At 43.2% G+C, this 7,183-nt stretch overlaps 1 pseudogene; it reads right to left on the reverse strand.

Annotated features, from left to right (window-relative positions):
* Nucleotides 1-4,778: 4,778 nt before the first annotated feature.
* Nucleotides 4,779-5,882, reverse strand: LOC129150481 (terminal nucleotidyltransferase 4B-like; annotated as a pseudogene).
* Between the last annotated feature and the right edge of the window lie 1,301 nt (nucleotides 5,883-7,183).

Below are 7,183 nucleotides of genomic sequence, written 5' to 3' on the forward strand. Positions count from 1 at the left end.
CACCCAGGAACCGTCTGTTGGGGTGATGGGTCTCAGGAGGCCTGTATTCTGGAAAGGTGTGATTGTGGTGTCCAGAGTTCTGTAGTTGTGGGGTAGGCAGACTCAGCTTTTTCTACTGCACCTGTGGTGGATATGCGCACGCTCCCAGTGGAGGAACACAGAGGTGCCCGTGGTGCGTTTGCCAGCGAGGGACGCTGAAGTACTCTGAAGGGCCCTGGCACTGAAGCCGTGTAATTGAGGCATCTGTGTGCAGGTATCCAGGATGAGTGAATTCAGAATTTCTACTGCCAGGGGGAGTGCATCCCTGTTTGTCCAAGATCACACCCAGCAAGGACTCATAGCAGCTCCCACAAGCACCCTGAGGATAGCTGGGTTCAGGGTGCCTGCCCATTGGAAACACGCACGCACTGGCAGTGCGTTTTCCTACGCAGAGCTCTGACACACTTTGAGGGACCCTGGCGCTGAAGTTAAGCAGCTGGGGTATATGTGGGCAGTTATTCAGGAGGAAGGAGTTCAGAATTTCTACTGCGGGGCAGCACGTCCTTGTCCGTACAAAGTCACACTCAACAGGGGCTCAAAGCAGCTCACCAGAGGACCCTGTGGATATATGGGCTCAGGGTGCCTGCCCTTTGGAAATGTGCACATCTGTGGTGGTGAGTTTGCTGGCACAGAGCTCTGATGCACTTTGAGGGGCCCTGGCACTGAAATTACACTGCTGGGGTGTCTGTGGGCAGTTATTCAGGCAGAGGAAATTCACAATTTCTACTGCGGGGCAGCACGCCCTTGTCTGTACAGAATCACACCAGTGCGGGCTCCCAGTGGCTCCTAGTCGCTGCCTATGAAGTGGTGTGCCCTGGATGCCTGCATGGCTGGAAACGCTCGAAAGAAAGTGGTGTCCGGAGTACTGCTGCTGGGGAGGAAGAAGATACATTTACAGCTGTGGGAACGGTGCACCTTTGGAGGTGGAGGTCCCAGGGTCTGCAGGTCTGCAGCTGGGGTAGCAGGATTTTGGCTGGAGTGGCTGCTGGGTCACAGGCAGTGTCAAAGTCCTGTCTGGGTGATGGTGCTGATGAGTTCCTAAAAAAGGTCATTCTCCCCTTCAAGATGGCATGGGCTCCATGCCCAAGTCCTGCAGTCCAGGGAGTGCCCACAGTGGTAGTAGTCTCTCCTTGTCCAAGAGAGCCTGGTCTGCCAGCCCCTGCTGCTCCTGTGAGATTTAACTGTCCCTTACTCACTCACACACACACCACACACATCCACACACTCTCCTTTCATACCCTCACTCACTCACTTCCTCTCCCTCACCTCTGTCCTGCCAGCCGCCATCTTTTCTCCTCTCAGGTGACTTTCAGTTAATTAAATAAGTAAGTATTCTGAGTTGGCCTGACCTAATCATGTGAGCTTTTAAAAGTAAAACCTAGGCCTTGCCTGAAGGCAGAAACTCTGAGCAGCAGAGACTCTTTCTCCCTATTTCTGGCTTTCAAGAAGCAAGCTGCAATGAATTCTACAGCCTCAAGGAAATAAATCCTTTCAACAACCTGACAGAGCATGATGGTGATCCTTCCCTTGTAGAACCTGCCCTGAGGATGCAGCCTGTAGGACCCCTTGGTTTCAGCCTTGTGAAACCCTAAGCAGAGAACCAAGTTAAGGGTTTGCCCAGATTTTTGGCCTACAGAAACAGTGGGTATTGCTTTAAGTCTCTACGCTTGTGGAAATTTGTAGAAAATTAATACAGATATGTAATAGGGCCTCTTCAAAGAGAAAACTGAGCAGAGGCCCATAGGTCAAGATTACATAATCTTGGATGGGGAAACTCCAGATATTTTTTCTTAAAAGGGTAGCCTTGTTGAGCATGGTGAAAGGCGGGTGGGGCGTGGGGGGAGTGGGAGGAGAGGGAGATTTCATGCAGAGAAAAGGTTGTTCCTTTTGTGTGTGGGATGGTGTCTTAATCACTAGTAAAGCCCATCAAAACAGTTCCCTAGATAGATATAAATTTGCAAGGGAGCAGAAGGCTCCTCATTCTACCTTGGCAATCCCAGGGAGTGGAAAATATGGGACCACCAGCAGCCCTGGCATATTGGATGGGTAGTTTTGTAACCATACAAGCAATGGGTCCATGCTGCTTGTCACTACTTGAGCCAATTCAGTAGAGACAGGGTTGAATCATATATGAGTGTTCATTCCAATATTGCCGGCAGTATGGGAGAGCAGCTGGTCATCCACAAAAATCTGCTCTGCACCCCACTATAAGCCCGCTGCTTATATTGGTAGAAGTACAAAGGATTACCTGGGGTGCAGAGCCAAAGGGTATGCCAAATGGGCAGTTAACAAGTAAGCAAGCTGGAGATTTGCAAAGGCCTGCAGGTATGCAAAAGGGCTGGGGATCTTCAAAGAGCTTAATGATATGCAAGGGCTGGAGATCTTCGAAGGGCTGGGATTCTGGATTCTGCAGCAGAGTTGTTCATCTTTCCATGATAATTAATGGGCAGCTCCAAATGGGAGGGATGGCTGCATTTCCAGGTGAGCTCCCAGGTCCCTAGTGCAGCTGCCAGCCAGGTTAGAATGTTCCTTCTTTAATCAGAATAAAACAATCACTGTTAACAGAGCATAATTAATATTTATTACAATTCTATTTGGTTCCCAAACATTCTATTTTTGTCCCTATCAGTTTGAGGCAGTCAGGCCCATTTGACATGTGAGGGTTGGTACATGGTTCAATTAAAATGCATGCACACATGTGCTATGGTAGGTGGGAACAAAGGTATATTCCACCTTTGCTAACAGAGGTCTCTCTAAATGTAAATCGAAGGTGTCAGGCATTAATGAGGTGGCATGGGCCTGTTGATAAATGAGATTCAAACAGGCCGAGGGCTGAAGAGGACTACTTGAGGTTCTAAAACAAGGTGAGTTTTCCTGTGAACTAAAATTTGAATCCAGAAAACAGCAAAACCTGTGTCAAAGTCTGAGTTGTTCTCTGTTTTACGAGGTCCTGGAGCTTTGCCTTGTAACGGAATAAACATGGCCTTTCAATCTAAGATTTGTTTTATCTGCTTTGGACAAAAAGGGGCCACACACTAAACTTGACAAGCTCAGGGAGGCCTGCATGTGAAGCCTTACAAACTCAGAGACTGAAAGTAACCACATAAAAATTCCTAACTAAAAGCTGGTCTATGGCAGCCTATAGTTTCCTTAACAAAGGTCAGTCTTTACCTTAAGTAAGAGCCTGTGTGTTGTCTTTTTGAATCTTAGATAACAGACCTTTGAAATGTCAGAATAATCTCCCTTTCTAGGCCTCTTAAAGCACAACCACTGGCACCAGAGCAGGAGACCACGGAACCCTTCAGCGTTACCTTGTTCTCCGCATACCATCTGTATGTGCTGAAAATGTTTATATTAACTATCTTGTACTCACCAATAGAAAAGAAGTGTTTGCTTCTCTATTTTGCCTTTTTATTCAATCCCAGAGATTTCCCCATTTTGCTTTCTCCCACCCCCTTAATCTACCACCACTGGATTTCATGTCCCTCCTTACCCCTCCTCCTTTTATTCTAATGTATAAAATAAGCTGCAAAACTGCCCTTCTCTGGAGCATTTTTCAATCCATTTAGATTTTGCTTTTTGACAATTGTTGTCACTTTGGCTCACATAAACTCATAAAAATTCTCTACGTGTTTGGACATTTCTTACATCGGCACCACAAAGGATCTCTGCTGAGACTGTCTGGCGCTCCGTCTTCTCCGAGAGATAGTGATAGAGAAGGGTTGCAACCTGGGCGGCACATGTACCTCCAACACCTTTATGAGAGTGGTCAGCTGAATTAGAGAGCTTACTATTAATCCTTAAAACACACAGAATATTGGAAGGCACCCACAACAGTTGTGAAGGCATTATTTGTGCCTACAGGGCAAGGTTGTCCTTTTGGGGAAATAAGCCCCATCAGATGCCAAAGGTGGATGCCTTCACATTATGGTTTGAGGAATGGCTCCCTGGACTTAGGTAGTACACAACCCTCAAGCACACAGGAACCCAGGTGAAGGTGAGGTGATATTAAAGTCAACAGCCAATTTGGTCAGTTGTGTAGAACCATATATGGTTCAGTCTGTGACCAGAACAACAAATCATAAATAATATATTTTATATTATTTGAGGAAGAAGAAGGCATTAATTTTGTTTCTTGGTATTTTATAAATTATCTTATTGCTTTAGTACTGATTTATTGGTACGAGTCTTCTAGATATGCTAAAATTATAACAACTGTAAACAAAGACAATCTTACTTCTTCCTTTTTAATCATTACACCTTGAATTGTTTTATCTTGTTTAATTATATTGGCTCCAACCTTCAATATAATGTTGTATAATAAGAAAGATAATGACCATCCTTGTATTATTTTTCACTTTTGTAGGAATTCCTGTCATGTTTCTCTGTTATGTACGAGGAATATATATAATTGTCATACTAAAAAAAGGACATCAATTTTTGTTTTATCAAATTTCTTATAAATTTAATTTATGTTAAATGCCTTTCTGGCATATATGGACATGATCATATAAACTTTTCCTTAGATCTATTAGTATGATGAGTTTCATTTTTTTAAATTAATTTTGCATAAAGAATTTTAATACAATGTTGAGAAATAGTACAATCATTAATGTTACTAAGATTCCCCAATAACAAATCTGAAAATGAGTTTGCCTCTGCCCATTAGACAGCTATCCTCAACAACAAGCCTCCTAAGCGTCTAGATTTAGAAAAGCCACATTTTCATACTTAGGACATCAGCGGAGCTGGACTGTGTTGGTGGAAGATGAAGACAGGGAACCACTGCACGAAGACTCAGGCCTATTATGCAAGCCCCACTGCTTTGATATCCAATCTCCATTAAGTGGCAACTTTATCTGTTACTCTAATTATTCTATCTAATATGCTCTCTATTTTGTTGTTGGGATAGCACTTGGCTATGGGTGACCCAGCAAGATTCAGAACAATGTAGGCATAGTCAAAGTCCTGCTTCACTTGCATGGCCCCATTCAAACTCCTTCCAACATCATTACCTGGTTGTAAAGGATCTTCACTATAAAGCACCAATGGCCTGTAGTCATCTAGCATATTTTTCTGTACTTCACCTTTGGTCACATATGAACCATCATCCTTTATTTGACTGCCAGTCTTTAAATAATTAAAATGCCATTCATATAATTTTAAAAATCCTATTAAACGAACACCATCCTATCTAATAAAAGAGTAATATTCAAATTGACCATCAAGATGGCTGCCCCCATGTGGTCAAAGATGTCTGTCCCCATGTGGACACCAGATGGCTGCCACAAGATGGCCAGCAGGGGAGGGCAGTTGGGAGGGACCAGGCCTGCAGGGGAGGGCAATTAGGGGGGACCAATCCTGCAGGGGAGAGCAGTTGGGGGGGACCAGACCTGCATGGGAGGGCAGTTAAGCATCAAACAGGCTGGCAGGGGAGCAGTTAGGCATCAATCAGGCTGGCAGGAAAGTGGTTAGGGGGTGATCAGGCTGGCAGGCAGAAGCAGTTAGGGGCAATCAGGAAGGCAGGCAGGCAAGCAGTTGGGAGCCAGCAGTCCTGGATTGTGAGAGGGATGTCCGATTGCCCGTTTAGGCCCAATCCAGGCAGTCAGACATCCCTCGAGGGGTCCCAGATTGGAGAGGGTGCAGGCTGGGCTGAGGGACACACACCATGTGTACGAATTTTGTGCACCGGGCCTCTAGTGGTTAATATTCAGGATGCAAGCATCTTCCCTGGGATGTAACTGGAGGAAACTGACTTCCATTAAAAAGAAACTCTTAGAACCAATTCCACCTGTAAATACTTCATTAAGGTCCCTCTGTAATAAAAGGGGGCTGGGTATCATGTCAGTTACCTATTTTAGGGGCAGGCCCTAGGCTTTGTGGCTTTGTTTACTGGTCCTGCAAGTGCAGCTATTGATTTCCAATGGTATATGTTTCTGGTATTGTGATTTGCCCCCAGGCTATCCTTGTTTTCCACTTCTACTTCCCTGGCTTCAGTTTAGGATTCATTCATTTGTTTCTTTTTGGTTAAGTTTGATCTTTAGTGTCTTTTTTTTTTTTTTCACCTTCTTGTGAAACTCATTTAATATTATTTTTGTCATTATTTACCCAGTATCTTTGTGTTTTACAGTGGGAGGAAATTTTAGGACATAGCCATACTGTTCATGTGGCAGCACACATTCTTTAACTGTTTTTAGTCATCATTCAGTCTAGCTTTGGCTTTCCTCTGAAGATTAAGTGGAATACTTCTTTTTATTCACCCTAGATAGTCATCTTGGATTTCCAAACTTTTCTTTCCCTCAGCTGGCCTGTCTTTCATCTTCCAGCATGTTTATCGTATGACAGAGACCTTTCATTTGTTCATTTGTTCTAAGAGAGAAGAGAACATCTTTTAGCAATATTTTTCATGATGAATCCTTTATTATGGAGGCAGGAATAGGTAGAAGATCAGTTTGCTGCAATCAATAGTTAAAGTATTTTATTAGAAAATGATTTAAAATGTTTTCATGTGACTTTTTAAAAAAATATCTTTATTTTTTAAAGTAGTACAGATGTTCCCTTTGTTTTTTCCCCATTGACCCCTTTCACCCTGCACCCACCCCTCCCAGACTTTCACCACTCTATTGGTGTGTCCATGGGCTATGCATATATGTATATAAATTCCCCATTAATCTCTTTCCACCCATCCCACCCACCTAACTTCCCTCTGAAATTCGTCAGTCTGCTCCATGCTTCTATATATCTGGATCTATTTTGCTAATCAGATTATTTTGTTTGTTAGATTCTACATATAAGTGAGATCATGCGATATTTATCTTCCTGACTGGCTTATTTTGCTTAGCATAATACTCTCCAGGTCTTATGACTTTTATTAAATATATAAATTTATTTTTTCACAACTTTTCTTCTCGAGCTTATAACAATCCAATCCCTACCTTATAAATCTGAAAATTAGAACAAGTATTTTTACCAACTACGAGGGACAATTTGTTATATTCTTGAATTATGATGGGAACGTGTCTATAAATGACTTTATCTTGGACTCTTTTTCATCTACTACACTGCAGAGCTGCCTCTACCTATACAATTAAGTAAAGCTCTAGGAGATATCCAAACTTTAGTATACAAAAGGATATTTCAGTAT

This window comes from Eptesicus fuscus, chromosome 2 (genome assembly GCF_027574615.1).
Source record: "Eptesicus fuscus isolate TK198812 chromosome 2, DD_ASM_mEF_20220401, whole genome shotgun sequence".
Classification (NCBI taxonomy): domain Eukaryota; kingdom Metazoa; phylum Chordata; class Mammalia; order Chiroptera; family Vespertilionidae; genus Eptesicus; species Eptesicus fuscus.